The sequence below is a fragment of the Hypanus sabinus genome, chromosome 5 (assembly GCF_030144855.1).
Source record: "Hypanus sabinus isolate sHypSab1 chromosome 5, sHypSab1.hap1, whole genome shotgun sequence".
Classification (NCBI taxonomy): Eukaryota; Metazoa; Chordata; class Chondrichthyes; order Myliobatiformes; family Dasyatidae; genus Hypanus; species Hypanus sabinus.
Genome location: NC_082710.1, coordinates 153,410,296 through 153,427,903, shown reverse-complemented (window position 1 = coordinate 153,427,903; position 17,608 = coordinate 153,410,296). Strand labels below are relative to the sequence as shown.

At 46.4% G+C, this 17,608-nt stretch overlaps 1 protein-coding gene across 3 annotated transcripts in view; it reads right to left on the bottom strand.

Moving 5' to 3' along the window:
* Window positions 1-16,009, bottom strand: part of LOC132394468 (uncharacterized) — a 30,001-nt gene extending 13,992 nt beyond the window's left edge. Inside the window, exon 1 of one of the 3 annotated variants that reach the window (XM_059970664.1) lies at window positions 15,933-16,009. The gene's annotated coding sequence lies outside the window, so the exon portion shown is untranslated. Of the gene's footprint in view, window positions 1-3,900; window positions 3,997-10,926; window positions 11,001-15,932 lie in introns of those variants that run through there. The other 2 variants (XM_059970663.1, XM_059970665.1) reach the window with 2 other exon arrangements.
* Window positions 16,010-17,608: the final 1,599 nt, after the last annotated feature.

Genomic DNA, 17,608 nt, shown 5'->3' with positions numbered 1-17,608 from the left:
TAATCTTATATGTTTCAATCAGATCCCCTCTCAATCTCCTTAATTCCAGCATGTACAAGCCCAGTCTCTCTAACCTCTCTGCGTAAGACAGTCCAGACATCTCAGGAATTAACCTCATGAATCTTCCTCTACAGCCAGGATGTCCCTCCTTAACCCTGGATACCAAAACTGTACACAATACACCAGGTGTGTCTCACCAGGGCTCTGTACAAATGCTCTTGCTCTTGTACTCAATTCCCTTTGTAATAAAGGCCAACATTCCATTAGCCTTCTTCACTGCCTGCTGCACTTGCTCATTCACCTTCAGTGACTGATGAACAAGGACTCCTAGATCTCTTTGTATTTCTCCCTTACCTAACTCTACACCGTTCAGATAATAATCTGCCTTCCTGTTCTTACTCCCAAAGTGGATAACCTCACACTTATTCACATTAAACGTCATCTGCCAAGTATCTGCCCACTCACCCAGCCTATCCAAGTCACCCTGAATTCTCCTAACATCCTCATCACATGTCACACTGCCACCCAGCCTAGTATCATCAGCAGATTTGCTGATGTTATTCTCAATGCCTTCATTTAAATCGTTGATGTAAATCGTAAACAGCTGTGGTCCCAATACCGAGCCCTGTGGCACCCCACTAGTCACCACCTGCCATTCCGAGAAACACCCATTCACTGCTACCCTTTGCTTTCTATCTGCCAACCAGTTTTCTATCCATGTCATTGTCTTCTCCCCAATGCCATGAGCTTTGATTTTACCCACCAATCTCCTATGTGAGACCTTATCAAATGCCTTCTGAAAATCGAGGTACACTACGTCCACTGGATCTTCCTTGTCACATCCTCGAAAAACTCCAATAGATTAGTCAAGCATGATTACCCAATCTTATCACTGCTATCTAGATATGCCACTATTTCATCCTTAATAATGGACTCTAGCATCTTCCCCACCACCGATGCCAGGCTGACAGGTCGATAGTTCTCTGTTTTCTCCCTCCCTCCTTTCTTAAAAAGTGGGATAACATTAGCCATTCTCCAATCCTCAGGAACTAATCCTGAATCTAAGGAACATTGGAAAATGATTACCAATATATCCGCAATTTCCAGGGCCACTTCCTTTAGTACCCTAGGATGCAGACCATCTGGACCTAGGGATTTGTCAGCCTTCAGTCCCATCAGTCTACTCATCACCATTTCCTTCCTAATGTCAATCTGTTTCATTTCCTCTGTTACCCTATGTCCCTGGCCCATCCATACATCTGGGAGATTACTTGTGTCTTCCCTAGTGAAGACAGATCTAAAGTACTCATTAAATTCTTCTGCCATTTCTCTGTTTCCCATAACAATTTCACCCAATTCATTCTTCAAGGGCCCAACATTGTTCTTAACTATCTTCTTTCTCTTCACATACCTAAAAAAGCTTTATATCCTTTATATTCCTGGCTAGCTTGTGCTCGTACCTCATTTTTTCTCCCCATATTGCCTTTTTAGTTAAGTTCTGTTGTTCCTTAAAAACTTCCCAATCATCTGTCCTCCTACTCACCTTAGCTCTGTCATACTTCCTTTTTTTTTTAATGCTATGCAATCTCTGACTTCCTTTGTCAACCACTGTGGCCCCTTTCCCCCCTTTGAATCCTTCCTTCTCTGGGGGATGAACTGATTTTGCACCTTGTGCATTATTCCCAAGAATACTTGCCATTGCTGTTCCACTGTCTTTTCTGCTAGGATATCCATCCAGTTAACTTTGGCCAGCTCCTCCCTCATGGCTCCATAGTTTCCCTTGTTCATCTGCAACACTGACACCTCCGAGCTGCCCTTATCCTTCTCAAATTGCAGATAAAAACTTATCATATTATGATCACTACCTCCTAATGGCTCCTTTACTGCAAGATCACTTATCAAATCCTGTTCATTACATAACACTAGACCCAGAATAGTCTTGTCCCTGGTCGGCTCTCGTACAAGCTGTTCCAAGAATGCATCCCATAGGCACTCTACAAACTCCCTATCCTGTGGTCCAGCACCAACCTGATTCTCCCAGTTCACCTGCATGTTGAAATCCCCCATAACTACTGCGACATTACCTTTGCCACATGCCAATGTTAACTCCCTATTCAACTTGCACCCAGTATCCATGCTACTGTTTGGTGGCCCGTAGACAACACCCATTTGGGTCCTTTTGCCCTTACTGTTCCTCAGTTCTATCCACACAGACTCTATTTCTCCTGACCCTACGTCCCCCCTTGCAAAGGACTGAATCTCATTCCTCACCAACAGGGCCACCACACCCCCTTTGCCCACAATTCTGTCCCTACGATAGCACGTATACCCTTGTACATTCATTTCCCAGGTCTGATCTCCCTGCAGCCATGTCTCCGTTATCCCAACAACATCATAGTTACCCATTCGCACCTGAGCTTCAAGCTCATCCGCCTTATTTCTGACACTTCGTGCATTCAGATATAGATCTTTTAGCCCATTTCTCCTCTCTCTGTTTGAATCGCTGCCTATTGTGCTTAACCCAGCTCCCCGAACTCCCATCAGGCTATACACCCCTAGAATTTTGTTGTCCTTCCTAAATTTACTTATTCATTCAACACATTTAACTCCATGTTCCGTCAGACCATCCCTCTGTACGTGTGTCCTCCTTATCACTTGTTCTGCCTCACCTTTCTCTACTACACACTTAATATTCTGGAACCGTGTAGTCCCCACCTGTCCTTTATTCTTCCTCTCGCTATCCTCTCTCACATTCTGGATCCCCGCCCCCTGCAAATTTAGTTTAACCCCCCCCCCCCCCCAAGAAGCACTAGCAAACTTCCCTGCAAGAATGTTAGTACCGCTCCAGTTCAGGTGTAAACCGTCCCTTCGGAACAGATCCCACCTTCCCTGGAACAAACCTGAAGCCCTCCCTCCTGCACCATCCTCTCAGCCACTTATTAATCTTTATAATCTTTCTGTTCCTTCCCACACTCGCACGTGGCACAGGTAGCAATCCTGAGATTGATACCTTGGAGGTCCTGCTCTTCAGCTTCGCTCCTAACTCCCTGAACTCCCTACGCAGGACACCCTCACTCATCCTACCCACGTCACTGGTCCCTACATGGACCACAACATCTGGATTCCTGCCCTCCCTCTCGAGAATAACTGCACCCAATCTGAGATGTCTCGGACCCCAGCACCAGGGAAGCAACATACCATCCGAGACTCCCGATCTTCCCCACAAAATCTCCTATCCGCCCCCCGACTATAGAATCCCCTATCAATACCGCTCTCTTCTCTTCTCCCCTTCCTAGTCGAGGGTCCAACCTCAGTGCCAGAGACTGGACCACTGCAGCTTGTTCCTGGTAGGTCATCCTCATCAACAGTATCCAAAACGGTATACTTATTTTTGATGGGAATGGCCACAGGGGTGCTCTTCTCTCTCTGTCTGCTCCCCCTGCCTCTATTGACTCTCACCCATTTGCCTACCTCCTGTCTTTTCGGTGTGACTACCTCCCGATAACTCTTATCTATCTCAGCCTCTGCTTCCCGAATGATCCGTAGTTCATCCAGCTCCTGCTCCAATTCCCGAACTCGGTCTGATAGCTGCAGCTGGATGCACCTCTTGCAGGTGTGGTCATCAGGGACATCTGTGTTGACCCTGACCTCCCACATACTGCATACGGAGCAGAGCACTGCTCTAACTGTCTCCCCCATTACCTGATCCCAGATTAGTCAGAATAAATGAAAGCATGCTTCTTGCCGAAGTCCTCTTGCGCGGAAGCCCGCTGAGCCAAAGCCCAGCACTCGGCTCCTGCGCACTCCGCTGCCCGCACCGACGCTGCCCGCTCCTGAAAGTGGGCCGCTTTTTAAAGCCCGCGCTCGCCGCTGACGTCACCCGCGCCTGCGCAGCTTTACCTTCCTCCTCAGGTACTCTCCAGGTAGGTCCGAGGGTCTCGGCCTACCTACAACGGCTGATCCTCTGATTTCCAGTCGTCTTTCGATCACGAGCACTCCTTACTCCCGCTCCGCTGCTCGCACCGACACTGCCCGCTCCTGAACGTGGGCCGCTGTTTAAAGCCCGCGCTCGCGCTTGCGTGAAAGACGGGGAGAAGATTGCTATGGAGAGTTTACCGTTGGTTACTGAACAAGCAGTTTCTTCACATCACTCACAAGCAGAATCATCTGCTGAAGGAAGTTCTTGGTATCTCACAGAAACACTGACTGTTTCACTGAGCATCCAGGGCAATGCGTAATATCCCCATTTCTCTTTCTCTCTTAATCTCTCTTTATCTCTATCAATTTATCTTTCTGTCTGTCTCACCCACACACACACAACGCCGATCCGCACTCACACTCAACAGAAACCTTTGGACATAAACAAGTCTCACTCACTGATAGATGAAGCGTTTGTCTGTGGTTCAAGACGGTCGACAATGATTCGAATCGTTTCCCTCCCGGTGCTTTTGTACACTTCAGCACGTGAGTCTGAATCTGAACCCGAGTTGGCTCACTAAAGGCCCAGTGTTTCTAACTTTGATGTGCTCAGGTGCTTTCAGCGAATCCTCGCGTTATGACCAATGTAAAGTGATGATACTTGCAGCGAACACACATCCTCATTCAGTACAACAATTCTCTTGCGCTCCTTCTTCGCACACTGGGACGGAATTCTGCAGATGAGATTTCTATTTCTTTCATTTCCGCTTTTCTCAGGACGGAGAACCTTTACAGAAGACGCTGACACAAACCGGAATATCACTGAACCACAGACGCTGTGCATCTCATGGACACAGAAGCAGCAACAAACCTGCTGTACTCAGTCTTCACACCAATAGGCATCAGTCGAGGCTCAGGTTGGTGGACGCAGATAGGATAGTACAGTTTAAGAGACAGTTACAGCGGAGTCTGAAAATGCAAAACTCGGACAGATACAGATAATGTGCAGGCAGAGAAAATTCAATTTCCAATATTGACTGCGCAGGCGCATGGAGTCAAAGAGCAATTTCCTGAGGTGCAAAGTCTCTTCTGTTCTACGAAGCCAGCAAGTACTACACAGATTTTCTAGCTGACATCAAATGACAACAATGTGATATTTTATTCCATGATCCATGGTCCTTTCACATCAGACACTTCTGCAGATGAGCTTTCCATCTCTTTCATTTCCGCTTTTCTCCAGACAGAGAACCTTTACAGAACACGCTGACACAGAGCAGAGTGTCACCGAACCACAGACGCTGTGCATCTCACGTACACAGAAGCAGCAACTAACTCAGTATTCGCACCAATAGGCACAAGTCGAGACTCAAAATTGTTGGAGGCAGATAGGGTAGTACAGTTTAAGAGGCACTTACAGAGGAGTTTGAAAATAAAAACCACAGACAGATACGGTAATGTGCAGGCAGTGAGGATTAGAATTCCAATATGAACTGCACAGAGGCAGAGAGACGAAGAGCCATTTCCTCAGGTGTAAGCTCTCCTCTATCCTATATAGCAAGCAAATGCTACTCAGAACTCCTAACCGACATCAAATGACAACAGTCCTATAGTTTATTACACGGTCCATTGTCCTTTCCCATCAGACACCTCCCTTCTCCTTACCTCTCCTTCTAACACATCTCAGTCTTTCACATCAACCCTTTCCCCCATCCACCTACAGACAGACACACAGACATACTTTATTGATCCTGAGGGAAATTGGGTTTCATTACAGCTGCACCAACCAGGAATAGTGTTGGAATATAGCAATATAAAACCATAAATAATTAAATAATAATAAGTTTATCATGCCAAGTGGAAATAAGTCCAGGACCAGCCTATTGGCTCAGGGTGTCTGACACTCTGAGGGAGGAGTTGTAAAGTTTGATGGCCACAGGCAGGAATGACTTCCTATGACGCTCAGTGTTACATCTTAGTGGAATGAGTCTCTTGTTGAATGTACTCTTGTGCCTAACCAGTGCATTATGGAGTGGATGGGAGTCATTGTCCAAGATGGCATGCAACTTGGACAGCATCCTCTTTTCAGACACCACCGTCAGAGGGTCCAGTTCCATCCCCACAACATCACTGGCCTTACGAATGAGTTTGTTGATTCTGTTTGTGTCTGCTACCCTCAGCCTGCTGCCCCAGCACACAACAGCAAACATGATGGCACTGGCCACCACAGACTCGTAGAACATCCTCAGCATCGTCCGGCAGATGTTAAAAGGACCTCAGTCTCCTCAGGAAATTGAGACGTCTCTGACCCTTCTTGTAGACAGCCTCAGTGTTCTTTGACCAGTCTAGTTTATTGTCAATTCTTATCCCCAGGTACTTTTTTTTTAGGCATCCGTTAGTCTCATGTGACCATGGTTTGCGCTTTGGAAGGTTTTTCCAGGGCGCAGGCCTGGGCAGGGTTGTATGGGAGACTGGCAGCTGCCCAAGCTGCAGGCCTTCCCCTCTCCACACCACCGATGTTGTCCAAGGGAAGGGCACTAGGACCCAAGCATCTTGGACCGGTGTCAACGCAGAGCAATGTATTGTTAAGTGCCTTGCTCAGGGACACAAACACGTTGCCTCAGCTGAGGCTCGAACCAGTGACCTTCAGTGACCTCCGATGCCTTGTCCACTAGGCCACGTGCCAATACAGGTATTTGTAATCATCCACCACGTCCACACTGACCCCCTTGGATGGAAACAGTGGTCACCAGTGCCTTAGCCCTCCTCAGGCCCACCACCAGCTCCTTAGTCTTTTTCACATTAAGCTGCAGATGATTCTGCTCGCACCATGTGACAAAGTTTCCCACCGTAGCCCTGTACTCAGCCTCATCTCCCTTGCTGATGAATCCAACTATGGTAGAGTCATCAGAAAACTTCTGAAGATGGCAAGACTCTGTGCAGTAGCTGAAGTCGGAGGTGTAGATGGTGAAGAGAAAGGGAGACCGGACAGTCCCCTGTGGAGCCCTTCTACTAAGCTGCTCTCACTTATCATCAACTCATACCCCCCCCGCCCCCACCATTCTCTTATTCTCACTTTTTTCTGCTTCCTTTCAAGTCCTCAGTAAGAGTTTCAGTCTTAATCGTGGTCCTCGGTTTACTCTCCCTGCCCCTCCACCTCCGTCCCACCCTCCCCCTCCCTCCCCCCCAGTATAGAGGATGTCTGGCCCGCTCATTTCCTGTGGCATTCTCTGTGCGATGCTCTAGTTTTCCACTGATAAAATCTGTTAATTTTCAATTGGATTTCACATTTCCATTATTAATATCCATGCTGCTCCTCGCAAAATATTGCAGGTTTAACTTTGTTTATCACTTGAAGAAGTATTGTCATGCTAAGTAGGACATGGAAATGTACACTGCTCACTGGTATAAAACCGCGAGGAGCAGATTTTCATCGAGGGTTTAACGTGGCTACTGAACAAGTACGGGCTGGTCTGTTCAACTCACACACAAAGGACCCACTTGGTTTCTCTAAAAACACTGAACGCCTCCTTCAGCATATCAAACTATACTTTATTAGGAGTTTAAAGTGATTTGGCGTGTCAACAAATACACTAGAAAACTTCTATAGTTGTGCCGTGGAGAGCATTCTGACAGGCTGCATCACTGTCTGGTATGGAGGGACTACTGCACAGGACCGAGCGAAGCTGCAGAAGGTTGTAAATCTAGTCAGCTCCATCTTGGGCATTAGCCTACAAAGTACCCAGAACATCTTGAGAGAACGGTGTCTCAGAAAGGCAGCGTCCAATATTGAAGACCTCCAACACCCAGGGCATGCCCTTTTCTCAGTGTTACCATCAGGTAGGAGGTAGAGAAACATGAGAGTACACACTCAGCGACTCAGGAACAGCTTCTACCCCTCTGCCATCCGATTCCTAAATGGGCATTGGACACTGCCTTACTTTTTTAACATGTAGTATTTCTGTTTTTGCACGTTCTATTCCTTTTACGTATACTGTAATTGATTAACTTGATGAATTATTATTATTATTTCATTTATTATTTTATTTTCTCTGTGGGATTATGTATTGCATTGATCTACGGCTGCTAAATTAACAAATTTCACGTCACCTGATTTTGATTCTAATGCACCAAAACCCCAATTTATTACAAATGCTAGAGGAGCTCAGCAGGACAGACGGCATCTATGGAAAGGAGTTCAGGGCCAGACCCTTCAGCTTGCCTGGAAAAAGCCCTTTCTCTAGTCCTGCTGCATGGTCTCGGGCCGAAACATCAACTGTACTCTTTTCCACAGCCGCCATGCCTGCTGAGTTCTCACAGCATTTTTGTATTTGTTGCTTGGAATTGTAGCATCCACAGATTTTCTCTCGCTCTGTCTCTCTGTCTCTCTCTGTCTCTCTCTGTCTCTCTCTCTCTCTCTCTCTCTCTCTCTCTCTCTCTCTCTCTCTCTCTCTCTCTCTCTCTCTCTCTCTCTCTCTCTCTCTCTCTCTCTCTCTCTCTCTCCCTCTCTCTCACACATAAATAGAGTCAGAATTGAGGTTGTCTGTTTCTGCACCCCCCCCCCCACACACACACACACTCCGCCCTACTCTCCCTCCACCAGAGAGGTTGCCTGGCCGTCTCAGTTCCTCTGGCATTCTCTGCGCGTTGCTCTAGTTTACCGGCGGCTGCAGAATCGCTTATGCCTCTGCCTGAAGGAACAGCAGAAAACAGACAGGCATAAATTAACTCCATGTTATCTGCTCCTTGCCACAAGTAACGGCGATTTGGTATGAGATTGCTGTTCAGGTAACAATAAAAATAAAACAGTCAATTAATATTCCGCGCTTCCAGCCTCCTCAATTTCAGTTTTCCATTGACTGCATTTGCCGCTGGATCTCACATTTCCTTTACTTAATATCTATTCTTTTCATTGCAGAATATTGTAGATTGAAACTGTTAAGCGGGGAAATTATTTCTTGAAGAAACATTGTCTTGAAAAATATAAGTGGGAATGTGCACCTATCAATGCTGTAGAAAGACTGGGAGAAGATTTCTACAGAGAGTTCAACGTTGGTTACTAAACAAGCAGCGGGATGGCTTGTTCACGTCGCTCACAAGCAGAATCATAGATTGAAGGACTTTCTTGGTATCTCACAGAAATATTGACTGCTTCACTGAGTATTCCAGGGTAATGCGTAATATCCCCATATCTCTCTCTCTCACTCTCTCTCTCACACACACACACACACACACACACACACACACACACACACACACACACACACACACACACACACACACACACAATACGTCGATCGGTACTCCTACACAACAGTTACCGTTTCGACATGAACAAGTCTCACCCACTGCTAGATGAAGCAATCGTCTGCAGCTGAAGACGGTCGACAATGGTACGAATCGTTTCCCTCCCGGTGCTTTTGTACACTTCAGCACGTGAGTCTGAATCTGAACCCGAGTTGGCTCACTAAAGGCCCAGTGTTTCTAACTTTGATGTGCTCAGGTGCTTTCAGCGAATCTTCGCGTTATGACCAATGTAAAGTGATGATACTTGCAGCGAACACACGTCCTCATTCAGTACAACAATTCTCTTGCGCTCCTTCTTCGCACACTGGGACGGAATTCTGCAGATGAGCTTTCTATTTCTTTCATTTCCGCTTTTCTCAGGACGAGAACCTTTACAGAAGACGCTGACACAGACCGGAATATCACTGAACCACAGACGCTGTGCATCTCACGGACACAGAAGCAGCAACTAACCTGCTGTACTCAGTCTTCACACCAATAGGCATCAGTCGAGGCTCAGGTTGGTGGACGCAGATAGGATAGTACAGTTAAAGAGACAGTTACAGCGGAGTCTGAAATGCAAAACTCGGACAGATACAGATAATGTGCAGGCAGAGAAAATTCAATTTCCAATATTGACTGCGCAGGCGCATGGGAGTCAAAGAGCAATTTCCTGAGGTGCAAAGTCTCTTCTGTTCTACGAAGCCAGCAAGTACTACACAGATTTTCTAGCTGACATCAAATTATAACAATGTGATATTTTATTCCATGATCCATGGTCCTTTCACATCTAGACACTTCCCTTCTCTTTAACTCTCCTTCTATCATGTCTTAGCTCTTCACCTCACCCCCTTCGCCCAACCCCTGCCTTCTCCCTCAGGTGATCTCGCCTATCAATGCCCCGCCATTTTCATAAGCTAACCTCTTGTTTCTTCCTTTCAAGTCCTCATTAAAGGTCTCAGTCAATTGTCTGTTTATGCTCCTCCACACACTCCGCCCTACTCTCCCTCCACCAGAGAGGTTGTCCGGCTGCCACAGTTCCTCTGGCATTCCCTGGTGCGTTGCTCTGGTTTACTGGCGTCTACAGAGTATCTTATGCCTCCCCCGAAGGATCAGCACGAAACAGACAGGCATAAATTAACTCAATGTTATCTGTTCTTTGCAACAAGCAGCGACGTATGAGATTGCTGTTCAGGTAACAATAAACATAAAACAGTCAATTAATATTCCGGATCCAGCCCCCACAATTCTCACTCACTGGTAGATGAAGCATCCGCCCGCAGCTGAGGAGGTTTGACAATGGTAGGAATCGTTTGCCTGCCAGTTCTTTTGTACACTGTCAGCACCTGAGTCAGAACACACATCCTCATTCAGTACAAGAATTGTCTTGCGCAACTTCTTCAAACACTCGGACTGAGTTCTACAGATGAGATTTCTATTTCTTACATTTCCGCTATTCTCACAGTATCTCACAGAAAAGCTGACTGCTTCACTCAACATCCCAAGGTAATGCGTAATATCCCCATCTATCTATCTCTCCCTCTCTCTCTCTCTCTCTCTCACACACACACACACACTCACACACAACACACACACACACACACACACACACACACACACACACACACACACACACACACACACACACACACACACACACACACAATCCGCGGATCCGCACTCATACTCAACAGAAACCTTTGGACATAAACAAGTCTCACTCACTGATAGATGAAGCGTTTGTCTGTGGTCAGGACGGTCGGCAATGGTTCGAATCGTTTCCCTCCCGGTGCTTTTGTACACTTCAGCACGTGAGTCTGAATCTGACCCGAGTTGGGCTCACTAAAGGCCCAGTGTTTCTAACTTGATGTGCTCAGGTGCTTTCAGCGAATCTTCGCTTTATGACCAATGTAAAGTGATGATGCTTGCAGCGAACACACATCCTCATTCAGTACAACAATCTCTGCGCTCCTTCTTCGCACACTGGGACGGAATTCTGCAGATGAGATTTCTATTTCTTTCATTTCCGCTTTTTCTCTGGACGGAGAACCTTTACAGAACACGCTGACACAGATCAGAGTGTCACCGAACCACAGACGCTGTGCATCTCACGTACACAGAAGCAGCAACTAACTCAGTATTCGCACCAATAGGCACAAGTCGAGATCAAGTTGTTGGAGGCAGATAGGGTAGTACAGTTTAAGAGGCATTTACAGAGGAGTTTGAAAATAAAAACCACAGACAGATACGGTAATGTGCAGGCAGTGAGGATTAGAATTCCAATATGAACTGCACCGAGGCAGAGAGACGAAGAGCCATTTCCTCAGGTGTAAACTCTCCTCTATCCTATATAGCGAGCAAATGCTACTCAGAACTCCTAACCGACATCAAATGACAACAGTCCTATAGTTTATTACACGGTCCATTGTCCTTTCCCATCAGACACCTCCCTTCTCCTTACCTCTCCTTCTAACACATCTCAGTCTTTCACATAAACCCTTTCCCCCATCCACCTACAGACAGACACACAGACATACTTTATTGATCCCGAGGGACATTGGGTTTCATTACAGCTGCACCAACCAGAATAGTGTTGAATATAGCAATATAAAACCATGAATAATTAAATAATAATAAGTTTATCATGCCAAGTGGAAATAAGTCCAGGACCAGCCTATTGGCTCAGGGTGTCTGACACTCTGAGGGAGGAGTTGTAAAGTTTGATGGCCACAGGCAGGAATGACTTCCTATGACGCTCAGTGTTACATCTTAGTGGAATGAGTCTCTTGTTGAATGTACTCTTGTGCCTAACCAGTGCATTATGGAGTGGATGGGAGTCATTGTCCAAGATGGCATGCAACTTGGACAGCATCCTCTTTTCAGACACCACCGTCATAGAGTCCAGTTCCACCCCAACAACATCACTGGCCTTACGAATGAGTTTGTTGATTCTGTTGGTGTCTGCTACCCTCAGCCTGCTGCCCCAGCACACAACAGCAAACATGATAGCACTGGCCACCACAGACTCGTAGAACATTCCTCAGCATCGTCCGGCAGATGTTAAAAGGACCTCAGTCTCCTCAGGAAATCGAGACATCTCTGACCCTTCTTGTAGACAGCCTCAGTGTTCTTTGACCAGTCCAGTTTATTGTCAATTCTTATCCCCAGGTACTTGTTTTTTTTAGGCATCCGTTAGTCTCATGTGACCATGGTTTGCGCTATGGAAGGTTTTTTCCAGGGCGCCGGCCTGGGCAGGGTTGTATGGAGACCGGCAGCTGCCCAAGCTGCAGGCCTTCCCCTCTCCACGCCACCGATGTTGTCCAAGGGAAGGGCACTAGGACCCAAGCATCTTGGACCGGTGTCGTAGCAGAGCAATGTGTTGTTAAGTGCCTTGCTCAAGGACACAAACACGTTGCCTCAGCTGAGGCTCGAACCAGTGACCTTCAGTGACCTCCGATGCCTTGTCCACTAGGCCACGTGCCAACAGAGGTATTTGTAATCATCCACCATGTCCACACTGACCCCCTTGAATGGAAACAGTGGTCACCGGTGCCTTAGTCCTCCTCAGGTCCACCACCAGCTCCTTAGTCTTTTTCACATTAAGCTGCAGATGATTCTGCTCGCACCATGTGACAAAGTTTCCCACCTTAGCCCTGTGCTCAGCCGCATCTTCCTTGCTGATGCATCCAACTATGGCAGAGTCATCAGAAAACTTCTGAAGATGGCAAGACTCTGTGCAGTAGCTGAAGTCGGAGGTGTAGATGGTTGAAGAGAACGGGAGACCGGACAGTCCCCTGTGGAGCCCTTCCACCTAAGCTGCTCTCACTTATCATCAACTCATCCCCCCCCCCCCCCCGCCTCCACCATTCTCTTATTCTCACTTTTTTCTGCTTCCTTTCAAGTCCTCAGTAAGAGTTTCAGTCTTAATCGTGGTCCTCGGTTTACTCTCCCTGCCCCTCCACCTCCGTCCCACCCTCCCCCTCCCTCCCCCCAGTATAGAGGATGTCTGGCCCGCTCATTTCCTGCGGCATTCTCTCGTGCGATGCTCTAGTTTTCCACTGACAGACATCAGTTAATTTTCAATTGGATTTCACATTTCCATTATTAATATCCATGCTGCTCCTCGCAAAATATTGCAGGTTTGACTTTGTTTATCACTTGAAGAAGTATTGTCATGCTAAGTAGGACATGGAACTGTACACTGCTCGCTGGTATAAAACCGCGAGGAGCAGATTTCATCGAGGGTTAACGTGGCTACTGAACGAGCAGGGGCTGGTCTGTTCAACTCACACACAAAGGACCCACTTGGTTTCTCTAAAAACACTGAACGCCTCCTTCAGCATATCACACTATACTTTATTAGGAGTTTAAAGAGATTTGGCGTGTCAACAAATACACTAGAAAACTTCTATAGTTGTGCCGTGGAGAGCATTCTGACAGGCTGCATCACTGTCTGGTATGGAGGGACTACTGCACAGGACCGAGCGAAGCTGCAGAAGGTTGTAAATCTAGTAAGCTCCATCTTGGGCATTAGCCTACAAAGTACCCAGGACATCTTGAGAGAACGGTGTCTCAGAAAGGCAGCGTCCAATATTAAAGACCTCCAACACCCAGGGCATGCCCTTTTCTCAGTGTTACCATCAGGTAGGAGGTAGAGAAACATGAAGGTACACACTCAGCGACTCAGGAACAGCTTCTACCCCTCTGCCATCCGATTCCTAAATGAGCATTGGACACTGCCTCACTTTTTTAAACATATAGTATTTCTGTTTTTGCAAGTTCTATTCCATTACGTATACTGTAGTTGATAAACTTGATGAATTATTATTATTATTTCATTTATTATTTTATTTTCTCTGTTGGATTATGTATTGCATTGATCTACGGCTGCTAAATTAACAAATTTCATGTCACCTGATTTTGATTCTAATGCACCAAAACCCCAATTTATTACAAATGCTAGAGGAGCTCAGCAGGACAGACGGCATCTATGGAAAGGAGTTCAGGGCCAGACCCTTCAGCTTTGCCTGGAAAAAGCCCTTTCTCTAGTCCTGCTGCACGGTCTCGGGCCGAAACATCAACTGTACTCTTTTCCACAGCCGCCATGCCTGCTGAGTTCCCACAGCATTTTGTATTTGTTGCTTGGAATTGTAGCATCCACAGATTTTCTCTCGCTCTGTCTCTCTGTCTCTCTCTCCCTCCCTCTCCCTCCCTCTCTCTCTCTCTCTCTCTCTCTCTCTCTCTCTCTCTCTCTCTCTCTCTCTCTCTCTCTCTCTCTCTTTCTCTCTCTCTCTCTCTCTCTCTCTCTCTCTCTCTCTCTTTCTCTCTCTCTCTCTCTCTCTCTCTCTCTCTCTCCCCTCTCTCTCTCCTCTCTCTCTCTCTCTCTCTCCCTCTCTCTCACACATAAATAGAGTCAGAATTGAGGTTGTCTGTTTCTGCACCCCCCCCCCCCCACACACACACACTCCGCCCTACTCTCCCTCCACCAGAGAGGTTGCCTGGCCGGTTCAGTTCCTTTGGCATTCTCTGCGCGTTGCTCTAGTTTACCGGCGGCTGCAGAATCGCTTATGCCTCTGCCTGAAGGAACAGCAGAAAACAGGCAGGCATAAGTTAACTCCATGTTATCTGCTCCTTGCCACAAGTAACGGCGATTTGGTATGAGATTGCTGTTCAGGTAACAATAAAAATAAAACAGTCAATTAATATTCCGCGCTTCCAGCCTCCTCAATTTCAGTTTTCCATTGACAGCAATTTCCGCTGGATCTCATATTTCCTTTACTTAATATCTATTCTTTTCATTGCAGAATATTGCAGATTGAAACTGTTAAGCGGGGAAATTATTTCTTGAAGAAACATTGTCTTGAAAAATATAAGTGGGAATGTGCACCTATCAATGCTGCAGAAAGACTGGGAGAAGATTTCTACAGAGAGTTCAACGTTGGTTACTAAACAAGCAGCGGGATGGCTTGTTCACGTCGCTCACAAGCGGAATCATATATTGAAGGACGTTCTTGGTATCTCACAGAGGCAGTTACAGCGGAGTCTGAAAATGCAAAACTCGGACAGATACGGATAATGTGCAGGCAGAGAAAATACAATTTCCAGTATTGACTGCGCAGGCGCATGGAGTCAAAGAGCAATTTCCTGAGGGGCAAAGTCTCTTCTGTTCTACGAAGCCAGCAAGAGTACTACACAGATTTTCTAGCTGACATCAAATGACAACAATGTGATATTTTATTCCATGATCCATGGTCCTTTCACATCAGACACTTCCCTTCTTTTTAACTCTCCTTCTATCATGTCTTAACTCTTCACCTCACCCCATTCGCCCACCCCCTGCCTTCTCCCTCAGGTGATCTCGCCTATCAATGCCCCGCCATTTTCATAAGCTAACCTCTTGTTTCTTCCTTTCAAGTCCTCATTAAAGGTCTCAGTCAATTGTCTGTTTATGCTCCTCCACACACTCCGCCCTACTCTCCCTCCACCAGAGAGGTTGCCCGGCCGCCTCAGTTTCTCTGGCATTCCCTGCGCGTTGCTCTGGTTTACTGGCGTCTACAGAGTATCTTATGCCTCCGCCTGAAGGACCAGCACCAAACAGACAGGCATAAATTAACTCAATGTTATCTGTTCTTTGCAACAAGCAGCGACGTATGAGATTGCTGTTCAGGTAACAATAAACATAAAACAATCAATTAATATTCCCGGATCCAGCCCCCACAATTCTCACTCACTGGTAGATATAGCATCCGCCCGCAGCTGAGGAGGGTTGACAATGGTAGGAATCGTTTGCCTGCCAGTTCTTTTGTACACTGTCAGCACCTGAGTCAGAACACACATCCTCATTCAGTACAAGAATTGTCTTGCGCAACTTCTTCAAACACTCGGACTGAGTTCTACAGATGAGATTTCTATTTCTTACATTTCCGCTTTTCTCTGGACGGAGAACCTTTACAGAACACGCTGACACAGACCGGAGTGACACTGAACCACAGACGCTGTGCATCTCACGTACACAGAAGCAGCAACAAACCTGCTGTACTCAGTCTTCACACCAATAGGCATCAGTCGAGGCTCAAGTTGATGGACGCAGATAGGATAGTACAGTTTAAGAGACAGTTACAGAGGAGTTTGAAAATGCAAAACTCGGACAGATACGGATAATGTGCAGGCAGAGAAAATACAATTTCCAGTATTGACTGCGCAGGCGCATGGAGTCAAAGAGCCATTTCCTGAGGTGCAAACTCTCCGCTGTTCTATGAAGCCAACAAATACTTCTCAAATTTCCTAGCTGACCTCAAATGGCAACAGTCCTATAGTTTATTCCATGGTCCATTGCCCTTTCCCTTCAGGCACCTTTCTTCTCTTTACCTCTCCTTTCACGTCTCAGTTCTTCACATGGCCCACCCTTTCTCCAACCCCTTAACTTCCCCTACCCCACTATTATCTTATTCGAAGTTCTTGCTTCTTCCTTTAAAGTCCTCAGTAAGAATCGTGGTTGTCTGGCATGGACGTTGCCTGGCCGGCTCAGTTCCTCCGTCATTCTCTGTGCATTGCTCTAGTTTATTGTCTTCTGCAGAATCTCTTACAGCTCTGCCAGAAGGAACAGCAGAAAGTAACAAGGCCTAAATTGACCCAATGTTAGCTGTTCTTTGCAATAAGTAGCGACGTGTTGGTTTGAGATTGCTGTTCAGGCAACAACAAACATAAAACAGTCCATTAACATTTCCCGACTCCAGCCTCACACAGTTTCACTTTTCCATTGACAGCCATCACGATGCATTTTCAGCTGGATTTCACATTTCCTTCACTTAATATCCACGCTGTTCATTGGAAAAATTACAGCTTTTCTTTTTACACGGGGATGTTATAACTTGAAGAAGCATTGACATTTTAAATAGATCGTGGAAATGTACACTGCACACTTGTATAAAACCACGTGGAGCAGATTTTCATAGGAGGTATGCTACACTAACGCATACAATCCCCAATTTTCTCTCAAATGCTAGAGGAACTCAGCAGACCAGGCAGCATCTATGGAAACGTGTAAAATGTTTTGGCCCGAGACCCTTCAATAGGACAGGAGAAAAGTTTCTCTCTCTCTCACTCTATCTCTCTATCACATACACACACACACACACACACACACACACACACACACACACACACACACACACACACACACACACACACACACACACACACACACACACACACACACACACACACAATGCCTCAGCACTCCCATTCACACCATTGGTCGCTTCAAAGCATATAGATTTTGAGGGTTTATTATAATGGGGTTAGCTCTTTGAAGTACAGTAAAAGAGTGTGCATCTTCAATACTGTACCCCTGGACAGGTGCATTGAACCTCAGTTCATCATTTAGCATCTACTTCTGCAGCCTCGA